This window comes from Lissotriton helveticus, chromosome 1_1, assembly GCF_964261635.1.
Source record: "Lissotriton helveticus chromosome 1_1, aLisHel1.1, whole genome shotgun sequence".
Classification (NCBI taxonomy): domain Eukaryota; kingdom Metazoa; phylum Chordata; class Amphibia; order Caudata; family Salamandridae; genus Lissotriton; species Lissotriton helveticus.
The window spans coordinates 682,954,692-682,972,002 of NC_136057.1; the positions used below are offsets into that span (position 1 = coordinate 682,954,692).

A 17,311-nucleotide genomic window follows, 5' to 3' on the forward strand; every position below is an offset into this window, starting at 1 on the left:
TGTCATGTGGCACTTGCTGACATTGCTCTAATTTAATGACACAGATGAAGGCAATTCATCATTATAATGGTATAACTTTTATGGCATTATTATGACTATTGCTATCTGAGGTCTAAGCCTGTAACATTGGTGTTACCTAATTCACATATGCTACCTATACCTATAAGGTCTCTGTAGTACTTTCTTGGCCTGTAAAGTAAGTCGAGCCTAGGGCATTAAATGTGTTGTTCTCAACCTGGTGCTTCCAAGTAGCTTCTCAGCCATTTGAATGGCTAGCTAATAACCTACTTGGAAGAGACTGGATAGAAACAACTGAAGTATACAGAAAGCAAAAGTGAAGAAAGCTTCTATATACATATACCATACTACAAAATTCACCAATATGTCCGCTGTAGTGGCAGTTAACTCATGAATGCTTTGATCACCAATTATATCAATGGGTTGACCACTTGCCCCACTTTGAGACATTCAAAAATCTCTTATTTGCAAATGATGTTATATAGAAAGCCAAGGAGGGGAAACACAGCTCTTAGAGCCTTGTATTACTTTCTGTTCCTGTTACCGTCTTCTTGACGTCTGAGAGCAGGGGTAGTAAGAGAAGTGGTACATTTTCCAAAGTCTAGCCATACTTTATTGATGTCCATAGCAAAGAGGAATGCTAAATTACGTGTTTTGACTATTTCAACGTGTTATGAAATCGGTGGCATTTTAGACAATTCTTTGAAAATTGTGCAGTAAATAGTAGAATTTGACGGTCTAAAATCTAGAATGTAGAAAAACATCCCCACTTGCACCATAAGGGATAGTGGGATTGCTGCCTAGTCTCCACCACATTTTAGTCACTGACATAAAAGACATTAAGAACAACTTTAACGTAGGGGCTGCTGTAGAAATTTGGCAAAGCATCTATTTGCAGGAAAGAGATCACTGCATTGTGATGACTTCGTCATGCAAGTAGCAAAGGAAACACTCTGCCAGTCCAGTGATGTGTAATGCTCTGCTAACTTTGTAGCCTGTGGTGTATAGTCTTGTTAATCCCCTCACAAATCAATCTACTTGGAGCCAAGGGGGAAGTAAGGAGAGGGCCGCCCCCCACTCAAACCGTTATGAACAACAAAAGGCCCCACCTGTGTCGTTAAGGTGGGGCCTTTTGTTGTTAATAATCCCCTCACAAAGCCATAAAGACCATTTTAACAAGCATTGGCAAAGCCAATATACCTATTGGCTATGGTAATACCTTTTGTTCATGCTGTACAGCTTCTACTGTACAGTATGAACAAAAGTTTTTAAAAAAACATATGGCACAGTGACACAGCTGCTGGTGGGCCCTTCATTTTTTAGGTATGCATAATGAAGCTTTAATTTAGAAAGCAAAAGGACTTTCAGCAATGTGCTGCCTTTCTCTGCCCAAAAAGTTAAAATGTAAGGTAAAATAAAAAAAATTGTATTGTGGAGGCGGGGACAACAGAGAAGTCAGTGAGGGCGGGAAGCAACAGGGAACGGGGAACAGGGAGAAACAGACAAATGAGATACAGAAACATAGAGCACAGGGGAGAGAAACACATGGGTGAGAGAGAACAACACGTCAACCAGGAGGAGAGAAGCGCACAAGGGAGACTACTGGAAAACGTGTGTACTCTCATGGAGTGAATAAGCAAAAAGAAGAAAGTAGTTCAATAAATGTGAGCAGTGGAAGGACACAAGTAAAGAGGCTGTGCTCGAGAGCAGGGACAAACACAAATAAAGAAGGCAAGCCATCAAATAAGAAGCAAGCAAATGAGAGTGAAAATATAGCCAAGCAATGGGTGAGTTTTAAGCCCACTGTTAGTTCTTGGTACGCTGACAAAAGAAGAAGGGAACATCTGCACCAGACCTCTGATGTCATCACCCACACCTGTAAAGTACAAGACCACAGGGAAAGGATAGCGGGAGAGGGATGGGTGGGGTTGGGTGGGAAGGTTCATGAAGGACATCCATGCAATCGAGAACCATATGGAAGTATGGCTCATGTTCCATCTGACGCCATGTTTGATTATCACTGTCTGGCACAGGACATTACGAGATCCCAGATGCCTCAGTCCCCTGGGGCTGCAACATGCCACAACTGAAGGTGAAGTCAGCTGCATACATACATACATACATTCATACTTGCATTCATACACCTACTGCAGTGAAGCAAATGTCCAAGGATGCACCGACCTTCAGGAGGGAAAGGTGTGCAAAGGGTTCGGAAAGACCCATGAGATAGGACAATATACAGGCTGACTCCTGAGAGCAGTGTCCTGAATAAGCAGATTAACACATTCTTGTGCCAGGGAAAAAAAATGAATTGCAGGAATGATGGATTAAGCAGATTTACACATTCTTGTGTCACGGAAAAAGAATGAATTGCATGAATCATGGAATATACCATTTTTAGAGCACTTTAATATCTATCAACGCCTCAAAAGGAAAACAAATATTTTGATTCTTTCAGATGGTGATACTTAGCAATAAAAGATGGGTCCTTGTGACCTTTTAGTGTGAAGTAACATGCGTTGCACATGTTCACTTCTGGCAAGGAAACCCATTAGAGTGGGAGGGGTGTTTTTGGACTGCAGAGGCGGACATATGGTGAGTAGAATTATTTAGTAGTTTTTCTGACGGGAAGACCCACTCATCAGGAAATCCCTGGCTGCTAAAAGCTGCTGACTAAGTGGAGGGCAGGGGCTGCCGCATGTACTCTGCACCCTGCGGTGTTCTCGCCTTGCCGGCTCCCCGATATTGGGATACACTTCCAGCTCATCTCAGGATATCTGAATGTCTTCCCAGTCGATGTCAATAAAGTGTCATGAGGGCCAGTGCAGGGGCTACCGCATAGAAATATGCCATTTCTTTCCACTGCAGGCGCAAGCACCGTATTCAAATCTTGTCTTTTAATATAGTTTTTGTGAAGACATGGCTGCACATAACATGTCCTCAGCATGTTTCTTGGACTATCTGCAGGGCCACTAGAATTATACGGCAGTTGAGGGCCAAATTATGCGGCAGGGTTGACTAAATTATTCTGCAAGAAAAGGCAAATTATGCTGTATATTGTGCCACATTTGGTGTAAGTATTACTTCATTATTTTGTAACTTGTACCCTTGTTAGCACTATCTGGGCATACGTTGTGCCTCTTTAGTACCAGTTTAATGCCCAAATATAAGAATAATAAAAAAGTGATCAGTCAACCTTTGCAAAGAGAGCCTTCCACTTTCACAGCAACATGTTAGCTAACATATTAGCTTTTGAATCGTTTGAGCTATAAAAATGTTTTTGTTGTTAAAACCTGCAGATTATGCAACTGTTGGATTATGTGGCAATTCTATAATTATGTAAAAAACGCTGCAGCCTCACAATCGTATAATTCCAGTGGCCCTGACTATCTGTCTCTAGTAAAGATAGTACATGTGCATGAAGGGAGGCGGCCAGGGCACACTCTGAAGAGCTTAATGAGGGACGTATTGGACGTGGATGCATTCTGCGTCATTGGTACCCTTTACTTTAGGAGTCTTATAGTTTGCTGAAAATTATAGAAAAAACCTTCTTCCTTGCACCCGCACTGTCATCCTCGTTTATGAAGCCTGAGCACCGGCCGAGCCCTGAAGGAAGCACCACTGACCGGGCCTTTACTTCTTGTGACTCATGGGTGACTGGGGTGTGTCAGTCTGGGGCCAGATTTCCTCTTGGGTGGGGTTTCTGACCTTGTCAGCAGAGGATGCCACAACTTCGCCTTCCTGCTGCGGTCCTTCCAGAAAATTAAAATGGTAAGAGATGTATTTTTACAAAATGTATCTCCTGGACCTCTTCTATTTAATGGTTACCCCTCCACGTCGCTATGTTCTGCAGAAAGGGGTGCCAACATTGTGGGAACTGCTCCCAGCCCTCTTTGTGGGCAGGCAGGCAGGCAGGCCTGCAGCAACCCTGCGTGTTCCAGGGGTGCCTGCCTGCTCCCACGTGACGCAGCACCAGAGGCTGCTGCTGCTGTCTTCCTTGCTTCGGTCTCCCCGCCTCCCCTCCCCCACTGCCAGCCTCCTCTCATTTAAAGTCTGTTTTTGTCTGCACGTGAGCTGTTGGGAAGGGAGTCCAGGCTCGGAGCCGGCGAGCTGCTGCCAGGCAGGCTCTGTCTGTTGTCGTGCCCGTGTGCCAGCAGCGGTCCTGGGCAGCCGGCCCCTGCGCGTCCTGGCGTGGCGCACCCTGGCCCGCCGCCAGGGCCTCTCCCGGAGACCGTTAGCCGCCCGGGAGAGGGGATGTGGTAGCTCCCCGCAGACAGCCCAGGCGAGAGGAGGGCGGGATTCAAGCCGTGGAGCAGCAGCCCGGAGAGCCGGCGGTGCAGAGCGTGGCATGGATGCGCGAAGCTAGGCCTGCCCATGGAGCGCCGGACGCGCCGCCCTGTGCCCGCCACCGCCGGGTAACGCCGCCGCCCCCCGCCCTGAACCAAGGTAACGGCTCCAGCATTCTCAGGGTGGCGGGTGGAGGGGGCGTGAGGCGCGCTCCAGCGGCGCCGGGTACTCGAGCAATCCGGAGCCCACTGGGAATAAAGGACACATGCTGGCGGAGCGGGCATGGAGCGGGCGCGCTGGAGTGTGCCGGGGAACAGACATGTTTAACCCTTGCATGGGGCGCAGGAACGTCCAGCCGCGGTGTGACCCCCGTTCGCATCTGCTTAGGGCATCTCTAGTGACAGGCATACACTGCAGCGTGCCCCCGTGCAGGCACACCGCAGCAGGCTCCAAGCCCCCGTTTAAATGCATACAACAGCTTCCCCCTTAAGCCCACCGACATGCAAGGCAAGGGCCGCGTGCATACTGTCTCAGCCATTGATTGTAGTCTATTCTTTTGGGGGACGAATATAGTGAAATATTGTTCGTTTTTTTTTTTACCGTCGTATGTATGATCAATTCTGTATAGAAAATCTGTATCCCGTGGGCATAGTTATTAAGCACCGGAGCGCTTCCTTTGGGGGTACAATGCATCACTGGGGTGCAGCAGGAGGGGTTAGACTACATTTGCATTCTTGCATTTAAGTACAAACAGTGGTCACTACAGTCCACTATGCCTATTGCCCCCCCCCCCCTTGTGGCATGATCAGTGATGGGCATGTGATATTTGCTGTCAGGGGATGGTCACTGGGACTGTAATGGCTGCAGCAGGCTGATGCTGGCAGGTGAGCTGAGGGAAGGCAGGAGCACACTGCATGCTTGTCACCCTGGTGATGCAGGCGGGCACGTCAGGTTGTATATGGTGCACCCAGCAGTGTATGCAGCCTGCATAAGGACACCTGTGTATAGTGCGCCATCCACAACCGTACCAAATATTATAGTCTGGGAGGAGAGCGTGGCTGCAGAATCCTTAATAAACATTCACCGTTCTCAAGCTAAACAACACATGCCAAACATGTGTGGGTGTACAGAAGAGAGCGGTTCCTTCTTCAGGTGTGTATGTACTAGTGCTAGGACACCAGAGTCCGCGCTGCACACACGTGTGAGCCTGGGCCAGTGCACTCTGCTTCCCACAGACCTGTTGATGCTTTTTGTGCTCAGTTGTTGTTTTAGAAGTGTTGTTCATGCTTTAGCGTCAATTCTTGTTCTCGTTCATGAGATATGCACCCCAAAAGTTCAGTCTTCAGGTGTTGATTGTGCCAGAGGTGTGGCCCCGCTCGAGTTGTGAGAGGGGCTCCACGGTTTGCTTGGAATGGGGCCCTTCGACTATGCATCATTTGAGGAGCCTACATACAGGTCCAGGAGATGGGCAAACATTAAGTTCTGGTAAAACATATAATCCACAGGTGAAGATTGAACATTTCCAATCCAATTCTCCATTAAAACAAGATCAGTGTCTTTAGACGAGTGAAGATTCTGATGAGCTGTGCTTCTAGGCCCATTAAGCAGCACATTTTGATTAATTCAATTCAGGTGTTTTCTTTTTGCGTCATGTCTGAGGCAGCAGTGCACATTCTCAAGCCCAATGCATAGATTGTAACGTGTGTCATTGCACTGATTTTGTGACTGTGAGAGTTTAGTGTGGTGTCTGCACTTTGCTTTGTGAAACAAATCTAACAAAATCGGTACCCGTACTACATCCAACGGGCTTAAGGCCATTCATGAAAGGATGCCTCGAAGATGAATGACCTGCTTGTTGTCAGCGAGATCCCTCGCTGACGTCACACTTATTATAGTCCAATGGAGAGATAAGGGCTACTGGAAATGCTATCATTTACATATCTTGGCTAGTGGATGGAGAACAAATAGCGTGCCTGGTAACTGGGTCTCCAATGCAAAAAGAACAATGGGTGGTCAAAGTGCTGATCAATGTCAAACATTCACCCAAGTACAGATATCTGGCACTAAATCCATTGTTTTTTGCTCACCGTCCCATTTCAGTTTGAACCCAGCCATATGCAAATCAGTCTTGGCCCTGTTCCCCAATGAAACACAGTCCAGCCTGAAATGCCAGGCCAGGTCCTCCCTGGACTGGAAACAAGCATCCTGGGACCGGTTTCGGGGCATCACCCCATATCAGCCAGGATAACTGGACTCCAGTGGCATGGAGAGCATGGTACGCTTGTGCAGATCTTCAGCTGAATGTTATAAAACAATATGGTAGAACTGGATAAGACAAACAAACTAAATAGAAACCTTCATATTTCCGATAACGCTTTATATATGCTGTGTTAACTGTTCTGCAATTGTATGGCCGTGTAGCGCATTGTGTAGAATTTGGAATGTGTGGTGATACATACAGCAAAACTTCTCTACTAGGAGGTTTCATTCTGATCTGCATTGGTGTGGGCGTGTGGTTTTGAGATGTGGGCTGTCCTCACTGAAGAGTTTTGTGAAGTGGGCTGGTTTGCCACCATCCAACCTAACCTGTGTGAATGTCAGTCATATGGTGGTTTGTCTAGGTGTGGTGTCGCAGCATGACCTAAAGTCTTGAGGTTTTTTTTTCTGACTTGTGCCAGATATGGCATACTTCTCGTCTAATGGCAATGTATCCTGTGCCCTTGTATACTTGTATGGTTGCTTGTCCAAGTCTTTTATTGGAAACCTGTGTGTGGGAGCCTTCTGTTGTTCTTGTGGGGTGTTTTACACTTGTATTTAAGGTCTAATGGAAACATGACAACATTTGTTCTTATTTCACTGTCACTTTGTAGTTGAAATAGAACCATCTCTACTATTGTTCTGGGGTCTAAAGTAACTTTGTTGTTGTAGCTGTTGTAGCTTCCTGGCCCAGTGTTGCTGGGTTGTGAGAGTTCCCCTGTCCCTGTGCACCCTGTATGTTTCCCTCTCTAACTGTTTTCCCTGTTCTACCAGAGTCATCTCTCAAATCCCTTTTCCTACGTCCCTGGCTCCCTGTGCCATGAGAACCCTGGGCCTTGCAGCTCTATGTCTGCGGTTCCCTGGAATAACCAGATGAATGTAGACGGACAGAACAGACAACAAGACAGACAGTAAGACACACTCTGGTCAAGAGACTGCTCAGTGGAGCAAGGCCTAACTCTGATGTCTGAAACTAATGAAGTATACCTTAGTTGTCTGTGAATGGTGAGGGATAGCACTGCTGTCTTCAATGCTCTGCTATTGGTACTCTGTACAATATCAGCCTGCCAGGCAAGGGATTGATCTGCCGAAGGTGAGGGAAAGCTCTGCTGTCTCCGGCAAGTAAGGGATTGCTGTGCTGACATGTGGTTCTGGTATCAGTGACTGGTGACAGATGGTGTATATGTCCATGTCAGGTGAGAGGTAGCTCTGTTGTCTGCCTTTAGCCATGAACAGACCAGCTTAGTCAAGGTGATTCTGTTGCGCTGTCAATTAACCATTTGGCCTATTGGATCTGTATGTGGACGGTGATGACAGCTATTGCTTCCTGGTACTGACGCACTGTTAGAACTCTGCCCAGGAGAACAGCAGGGACAGGTGAACTTGGGTCCTGCATTATTTCATAAGGTGTGTCCGTGCGAGCTAGAACATGGCGGACAATCTGGGAGGTTGGGTAAAATCCATAATAGTGCAGGAGCTTGGGTCTTAGATAACAGCTCAAGCACCGCCCCATCAGTGATCTTTCGTTTATGATAGGCTGACTACAGGAAACCTGCAAATGTCTGTAAAAGGAAAGCAGAACCCCTCGTGGCTGGTATCCCATGATTACATCAGTTGCTCTCTTACTTGCTTAGATGGCTTTATCCGTAATGTATGCCCTAACTTAGGGTAACAACGAGAATCTGGGAACCACATAGCACAGCAACGTGCACTTATCCCCATTCACAAATCTGTTAAGAACAAGGGCAACGGAGTTAAAGAGAAAAATATCCTAGGTGATTTAAGAGGAAACAAAATGAATGTGCATCCAGAAGCAACATCCACGCGGTGTGTCGTGGTGTGTGGGATACGTCAAAGTGAAAGGCGGGGAAGGAACAAGTATGTGGTTTGCATCAACGAGAAAAATGGAAGGAATAAGGGGGATGCTGGCAGACAGTTGTGCATGTTTGACGTGGGCTACCCTCATTTCAGGATGCAGACACGGACATTCCATTCTGAGTGGTCACTTACTTTTCCATTCTGAGGATCCAGACAGAGGATCTTGTAGCTTTGAGAAGTGCACAGTGTAATGGGCCATCCTCGAGCCAACCGGAAGACACTTACTTTCTGGGTAGCTTCTTATTCCCAGTTCAGCGTAACATAAGTTACCAGCCAAATCAGGACTTGCAAGCCCCACAAAAAAACACAACTCCAGTTTTTCTTTACCTGGACATTTGGCATACTAAAAGTAGATGAGATATAAGGTTGAAAATAGGCCTGGAAATGTAGAAAAATAAGCAGGGTTCACAGTAGAAACGGTGATCCTTGCATTTCCCCCCATTTATGAGTGCAAAGACCTAAATGATGGCTTTGTAGTCCTGTAACCTAGAAGTACCAATACCCGTGCTATTGGTACTTCCGGGTAGTAAACAAAAGGGAGGATTGGACGTATCAATAACTTGAGTTTCTTTAGAATAATACTTCTTTTTTACAAATAAACAAGGTTTTTTTTTTTAAATGTATATGGTGAAATAAAAACACCAAACCTTGTTTTTTTGTCAGGAAGAAGGTTTATTCTAAAGAAACTCAAGTTATTGATACATCCAATCCTCCCTTTCGTTTACTAGTTGTACTTGTGGCCTAGCTTGGACGTAAATATAGGCCCAACCCCCCATGTTTGAAATTGGTACTTTCGGGAGCATGCGTAGATCTGGGACTCCCACATCACTTGTAGCTGGGCCTTTGGTATACGCCTTCCCTCGCTGAAGGCTGACTACTTTGTAGCAGTCCCTCTAGGTGTAATGACTGATCATTAGTCTTCACCCAATGAATTGGCTCTAAGTTTCCTTCAGTCAGTTCCATGTCCACTCTCTGCCACTTACTTGTTGATTGTCTCAGGTTCACAAGTCTCTGACTCAGTGGTTTTGATATCTCTGATATGGCTTCCAAAGGGGTTCACAGACCATCTGAGAGTGGCGAGGTACGACAGATGGAGAAGTGAGAGAGAAGAGAGGAAAAAGATGGATGGATGGAGATAGAGACGGCAGGAAGGGAGCAAGTCTGGTTTCAAAATTTTTTTTTTGCCAGGGTTGCTTTTTGATACCAGTCTTTCCATTTCTATGACATTACAAAAAATAGCAAAAAACATACTATTTGACCAGCATTTCCAACTTTAATAACAGTGACACTCTTCTGAAATGGATACCGTGGCCGGAAATGTTCTAATCACCATTCGGTGTGGCTGTTGGCTTGCTCTCTCAATTCACCTTGTGACTGCTCCTATATTTATACCATATAGTTCTACGGTCCTATTTTATTGTTCGCTGCAATCTATATCATATCACTACTATCATTTTATATTTTTTGTCATTTTGCTATTTTTTTTATATTTTATTAAATATTGCAAAATTTGTCAAAGGATTGTATGGAATGGTTCCTGGGTAAGGGGCTCTTCCACGCTGTGTAAAGCTGCCAATAAGTAAATAAATAAACTTCCTTCTGGTGTCTGCGTTGCACCTTTCCAGCACCTTTCTCCGCGGGTCCCCTTGGCTAGACAAATGGATTATCTTGCAACTGTTTCCTATTGCCATTTTGTGTGCGTTCTCCCAGTCACAGAAGCTAGAGTTCCTGCTGGTTCAGTTTCTCTAATTTCAGTGCTTTAGAAAAATATACTAATGTGAAAGAACAACACTTTAGATTTGGCACTCATTGAGTAACCTGATCTTACCCATTAATGTGCTGTTGAAAGCTGCAGTGAGGGCACTTGGGCGCTTATTTGATGCAACCATTTAATTGTGTTTAACTATTTTTAAATAGCCTTAGACCTTGTCAGTGAGGCTAAGTTATCTAAATCAGTGACCACACTTCCCTGTGAAGTAATAGGGGTCAGTTTGTAATGCCAGTCTCAGCAGGGAGAGAGAAAAAGCCTAATTTCACCACAGACACTTTGACACTACTGACGATTGGAGGTTTCTCGAAACCAAATGATTGATACCTCGATGCTGCCCTAAGTTGATGAATAGTGACGCATAACAGGCATAGAAAGCCAGAAGCATAGTCATCTTTGAAGAATGCACAGTACAGTTTGTTCAATCCCAGGAGTTGTACAGCACTCCCCACCTAGGGACGCAAGGATCGCAATAGCGACACCTAAAAGAGGAGCCCGATTGGTTAGGTCCATGGGCCATAGAAGGATTGTTTGAATATAAATGCGAAAACATGAAAAAAAATAAAAAATGAGAACATAGACCAGGGCAGGAAACAAACAGGTAAGGAAACAAAGAAAGCGTGGCTTAGTACGAGGCGTGGAAACATTGAATCCATATTGTTTGCTTCCTTGTCTGACCAGACACCGTGATCCTGAACAATTCATTGTATGTCCCTGTGATTCAGTTGCTTATCAGCAAACATTAGGAGTGTTTAAAGTCGGGCTATCTCACAGCATCAAAAGCTATAATTAAAACTTGGGTTTTTTAACTGCTAATTTCCTTCTCGATGCTATGGCTAAAGGTTGACGCTCTGGACTGTTTCTGTTTTGGTGTCCTAGGTTCATTAGGGGAGCACAATTGCATTGGTATTAAAGGGGTGGGGTATGTAAAGGAAGTTATAATGACGTTTTACAGTATCTCCATCCACCAAAAAGTCCATCATACCACATAACATGTTTGTCAAGGACTGTGATTTTCCAGAGGAGTAGTAAGTCTCCCAGAACCCCTTCATTCACCATCAGTCACAATCTCAGATCTTGTGGTCAGTGCTCCTTTACTGAAACAGGATAGCCAGAAAGATGAGTGTGGGAAGGCGGGATTAAGAGCCCCTTCACCTGAGAATGGAAACTGTCAGTTTCTGTGATACTCCACCATTTACCAAAATTACCCCAAAGTTCCAACACCACATTATAATGTTAGCTCTACTTCTTGATATGAATACAGCGATATCTGGAGGTCACTGCTGCAGCAAATCAATTGAAATGTCTTTTTAAGGTTCCTACAGAACTGTTATTGAATGTATATATAACTAGAAATTATGAAATGTAATCTTAAATTATATACGTTTTCCATTTTTATGTTGCTATGCTACATATATGCTTTTCAGTGCAGGAATTCTCTAAATAACAAACCTGCTACAGCATTCTCTCAAACCACTGAGTTCTTATCGCCCAAGAGTAAACTTTTAAGAATTTGGCATCTGTCCTTTCAATGTGGCAGGTTCCTTATAAGTCATTCACACTTTGTGTAATTCGTCTTTATTAGGACCTTGAATTTGCTGTTTTTAGATCTACATCTACCCACTCAAAAGATAAAGGAAACTACTTGCCTCCTGTGCTATCTTGCCACCTTACCATAACTTAAGAAGCTCTCAATGTTGTGCTTTCTAAGGTACATGAGTGGTAACTGCCTGCCTCTCTGTGCTGGTGGTAATATTGTCTGATGTTCCTATCAAAGGCATCTTCTTGCTATGTGTCTTCGCCGAGGTGTGGCTTCTTTTTAGAGTCCCAAGAAACATGATGGCCACTATATGAAATTTCCAAACTTCAGGAGATTTATTCAAACTCTCGCAGAGATGCACACCTTAATACTAACAAAGGACAAAATAACAAGACAATAAGTAAAGAAACTAACTTGTGAAATTAACAAATTAAATGTTCGGTTGCCTGGGTTACAATAACTAGACGTTTTAGAAAATCACCCCATTACAGGTATTAAATAGGAAGGCAAGTATCGGGCACTATGTAACCTCATGGCCATGGAAATGAATGGCTTGACTAACAATCGCTGTTCTCGTGACAGTGACGCACCACACTTACGGCTAATGTGGCTGGCAAGAATGGAAGTATCTAGAGCGAAGTCTGGTACTATTGATCTAAGCATGGGACACTGGTCTCATATCTATGTTTTATCCCTGTGCATGGTCCAGTTATTACTGTGAATTGGGTAGCTTTCTCGAAATGCTTTTTCTGATCATCTGAAATACCGCTCATTCACAAACGCAAAGTTCACAATTATTGCAACATGTCAGAAAATGTATTTGTTTTTCATTCTTCCAATACGTGTCAATAAATATTACAATAGCTGTGATATTTTTACATAAAATATGTATTTGCTTTGTTTATAGAATTGCATTATTTGCAGTTGACTTGGACGCTGTTTTTTCGTATGTTTGCAAGTACCCTTAGGAGACACTATGACAGTACTGTGCATGAATTTCCCTTACATACTCTCATCTCAAATCATAATTTAAGACTCCACGCCTTCATTTGTATGGGCTCGATAGGCACAGATTAGCTGCATTGCATTTTGTAGCTTGGTGGCCAACCACAGCATACTTCAAAATGATCTATATTTGCATTGCTTAAACCTGGATGTACAGAAAAGCGAGCTTCAGTTTGATCAATCTATCAGTGGTTTCCCCTTTCCTGGTTAGAAGATACCCTTTTCTATACCATCACTGAGGGAGCAGCCATAGCCGCAGTAATGTTACTGCTCCCCTATAATCTGCGTCAGCTGCCTAATAACTGATGTCCTCCTCCCTTACGCCCTCCTCCCCCCGCTTGGAGGTCTTTAGGTGACTCACTTCTTTTCCTCCCACAGAGTAGTCACAGTAGGTCCAATAGCTAGCCTTGTCTCCTGCACAATGTGCATGTGACCCCAAGAATGCGTTTGCGCCGACTAAAGACAAGCTGGACTCATTGTGCTATAATGGACATGAGAGTGGGATGTTCAACGCTTCAAGTGAGATGCTCACTGCTCCAGGTGCACAGCAACACAGTGCTGGATGTAGTACACATGTATGCAGTATTGATATAGCACAAACCTCGCCAAAAGGCAACCAAGTGCATACAGCCAAGGGGCATCATGATTTTCTTGAGACTTCCCTTATCGTGACTCAGGACCCCTCCCCGCATTTAACAATGGTTATAAGTAGCGTACGACACTCTGCTCATCTGTGTATGTGTATATATATATATATATATAACATATACACACGTACATAGAAAGTTACATTCACACAATCGCTACTTTGCAGTGGTAAATGTGTGTGGCGGTGTTTGTTGTTTTCTGTGTTACCACCCAACAAGGGCTGCATTCTGCAGCTGTGGTGGAGCCAAGGGGCAGGGCAAATGGAACGGGCATTGGCTCCTCTGGCCACTCATTGGAGAAGCCAATGACAACTACCATTTAAATGTATTTAATAAAGAGAATGGATCGAGGAATGCACTCTTGTATGTGACAGCAATTAGAATTGAAAGGCCAGAGATATGCGAGCGATTGACCATTCCTTCTATAAACACGACAATGTTTTGGCTAAGGGAGTGAGTAAGGAGAGTGTAATAATTTGATACACTTTTCAGGTTTCTCATTCCTTTCGTGCAACAAAATAGAAGGACTTTGGAAATAAAACACTTAATAAAAGAACCTAAGCACAGAATTAAATACAAGGAGGAAGGGGAGAACGAATGCAGCATTGTAAGAGACAATTTCTAGTCTATAAGCACAGTGAAAAAGGTAGGAGCATAGAACCAGTACACCTTTCTAATGATCAGAATGAGAGGAACTATGTACATTAAAATTCCCCTGCCTGCCTGGGTAATAGACGCAGCGGGTTGACACCGCTGAGGTCATTAGGTAAGGCATTTGATGTGGGTGGGCCAAATGCCATTAACATGTCACTGTAAGATGCCATATTCTTTTAAAAGGTATAGACAGTTGTGTATTCAGTTCTATGTTGAATGCAGAGCTGCTGCATAGTGAATTCAGTGGCTTGATGCAGTAACGTCTGTATTCCAAAGTATGTTTAAATCTCGCTCTCAAGGCTTCCAACATGTATGTGACTTCTGCGGATAGTGAGAGGGTGAATGAACATGTAATGCCGACTGCATGGTTGTCATCGTCATCACTAAATCAGTGTGTAGTGTCTGGACACAAATGCATTATCTACTAATTGTCAGCAAGTGTGTCTCTGGATCACCTCAACATCTCTGGTCCAACAAACTTGTGTGTGCAACACAATCAGGAGATCAACAATGGTTGCTCCCCGGCATGTTCATTCACCTCTTGCCTGGTGAAGGCCTCTGAGGGCTTACCTGGGATTAAAAAAATAGCACATGCAAATGAAAGGATGTTTGGGGTTACATATGTCTTTTCCAAGGACAAATAGGTTTGTACCGGAGAAGGTTACATTTATGTACAGGTAGAAACGGAATGCAGGAAGAGTTGGTGGTTTTGATGAACAATAACTTTAAACTGAGTACAGTTCTGACTCCCGTGAAAGAATGGAGAATGTCATGAGAATAGTGAGCCCGTAAAAACAATGATTGAAAACTGGAGGATACTTGGGAGCACTGAGTTCTACACCAGTGCGCCTTTCCTAAGCTACCATCCACAGTATACATGGCTGCTGCACAGAGTCCTTCAATACTTGACCTACATTGAGACGGAAAGCTGTATCAGTTTTGTACTAATTCTAAAGATGTTTTTGAGTGTTAGGATAGTAAATTGGAGCATCCTATGTATCTAGTTGGGATGGTACTAAAGTCCCCATTGTCTCTGGTTCTATAATGTGCTGAAAGGTTGCTGCACGGGCTGAGGTGGAATCAATCAATCAGCATTTGTAGAGCTCAACACTGTCACCCCTAGGGGTATCTGGGCACTGTGTCTCTGTTGAACAGCTAGGTCTTGAGTTTCTTTCTGCAGTTTGCCAGCGAGGAGGCTATAGGGAGCTGGAGGGTAAGGTTGTTCCAGGTCTTGGCAGCGATGTAGGAGATGGAGCGGCAACCACTGCAGCTGTGACAGATACGGTGTGTTGGTGGAAGTTCAGTCAATGGTTGATGTAGGCTGGCTCTAGGTTGTGGCTGCTTTGTAGGCGGTGTGAGGGTCTTGAACTGGCATCTGAATGGGGAGCCAGTGGAGGTCTCCCTAGTGGGGGTGATGTGGGTTCGTTTGGGGAGGTCTAGGATGAGGTTAGCCGTGGCATTCTGTATGGTCTGGAGTCTTCTGAGAAGCTGGATGGAGATGCCGATGTAGAAGGCGTTGCCGTAGTCGAGGTGGCTGATGACGAGGGCCTGAGTGACGGTCTTTCTGATGTTGGTTGAGATCCATCTGAATAATCTGCGCAACCTGGAAGACAACGAGAATTTGCACTGGGATATGCCACACTGGTGGGGCTGCTCACTAGCTCCGCGCCTCAGCACATTGCCCCTCCTGTGCTCCTGCCAGCCGTGTATAAGGGTAGAGTATCGCCACCAGTACCTCGGAGCAGTTTAATTGGAGTACAGAGCTCTCAAAACACTCTGCCCCGAAGAACCTCTGAGGTGTTACCGCACTGCGTAGCATCCACCAAAGTGCTCCTAGGTACGCAGCTTGTTGTAATACCTTATCATGTACATACTAATCGAATGTAAATACGGATGTTGTTGGCTGAGTCGGCGCTGCGAGGAATCCCATTGTGATCTTTGTATTAGGCAATGCAGCTAATGAAGCCGCTATATAGTTCATAGGCATTCTAATGAAATTAATTCAATTGCTAGTTAAAAATATAAATTATAAAATGAGTCAATACGTATCTCGCCACCTCATTGACAAGGCTGAAAAGCTTAACAGAAAATAAGCTGCATATATTATTAGAACATTAATCAACATTCATTTTGCAACAAGTGTGTGTGCAAAAAGGAGGGACAAGGCCTAAGCTGACCACACCAAGTGCGAAGTTTAACAAGAGCCTACATGAGGTCAACCGACCTCCATCACTGCCTATAAAAATACAGTATGTTCTACTAGTCATTTCCCTCTGCTACACACTTCTATTTTAGTATGTGACCTCACACACACACTAACAGCAGTGTGCCCACCCGCATTGACATCCCCGCACTGGAATTTGCAAGAACAGCTAACCTGCGCTCGGCCATTGAAACGTCTGACCACACACTTCCGGCCCACAGCTCTCTAATTGTGCGAGTTAAGCCGCCATGCCAAGCACACTGCTTTCAGGATCAGCACAAACCCGTGCAGCAGAAAACCTTCCCCACTGCACTGTCAAAGCAGCGCCTCGCGCTCACACAACAAACCGTTCATCCCATTCAGGGTCCGAGGCACGAGCGCGGCCTCGCGCGAATACAAGCTTTGTGTGTGTGAGCCTGTGGCTGTCCTGGCTCAAATGATGAAACGTCCACTTATGCCTCTGCGCCCTCTGCACGTGCAGACGAGCATGCGGCAGATAAAAATGTCAACGTGTTGGTGTGGCCTTTCTTTTATGCCAACCAGGCCTTCCTTCACACAGGCCTTGGCTGTAGGCTCTGTATGAGTCGGGTGAAAAAGCTGAAGGCCAAAACTCTTTGTTATGTTTAAGGGACTGATTTACTTCTGTCCTCCAGCTAATGTATACCATAAAGTACCGTGTGGTCACCATCTCCCTAGTGCAGCGTTCCAAAGTCGGTCCTGGAGGGGTGAGGTCCATGCCAGATTTGTAGAACATCCCCATTTAGATAAATGTAGTTATCTTAAAAATCTGTCATGGATCCGGCCCTGCAGGACCGACTCTGGAGAACCCTGCTCTAGTGCCTTGACACCACTGATCTTTCTTGGATGCTTGTATGCAGATTATGCGCGAATATTGCAATGCCTGACTGAGCCCGTGGAGTCAACAAACACCTGCACAGTCGCTCTGATGCATGTTTTTTAAGCGCGCTGGGATGTGAAGTTTCTACAAGTGAAATTTGTAAACTTTTTTTAACACTTTTTTCTGAATTCGATTACCTGTAATATGAACAGTCCCC

The 17,311-nt window shown here is 44.9% G+C and overlaps 1 protein-coding gene across 7 annotated transcripts in view; it reads left to right on the top strand.

Annotated features, from left to right (window-relative positions):
* Nucleotides 1-17,311, top strand: part of FRMD4A (FERM domain containing 4A) — an 853,273-nt gene that overhangs the window by 442,241 nt on the left and 393,721 nt on the right. For 2 of the 7 annotated variants that reach the window (XM_078674210.1, XM_078674211.1), the window contains exon 1: nucleotides 4,110-4,464. The exons of the other annotated variants lie outside the window; for them this stretch is intronic. The gene's annotated coding sequence lies outside the window, so the exon portion shown is untranslated. Of the gene's footprint in view, nucleotides 1-4,109; nucleotides 4,465-17,311 lie in introns of those variants that run through there. 7 annotated transcript variants of the gene reach the window in all.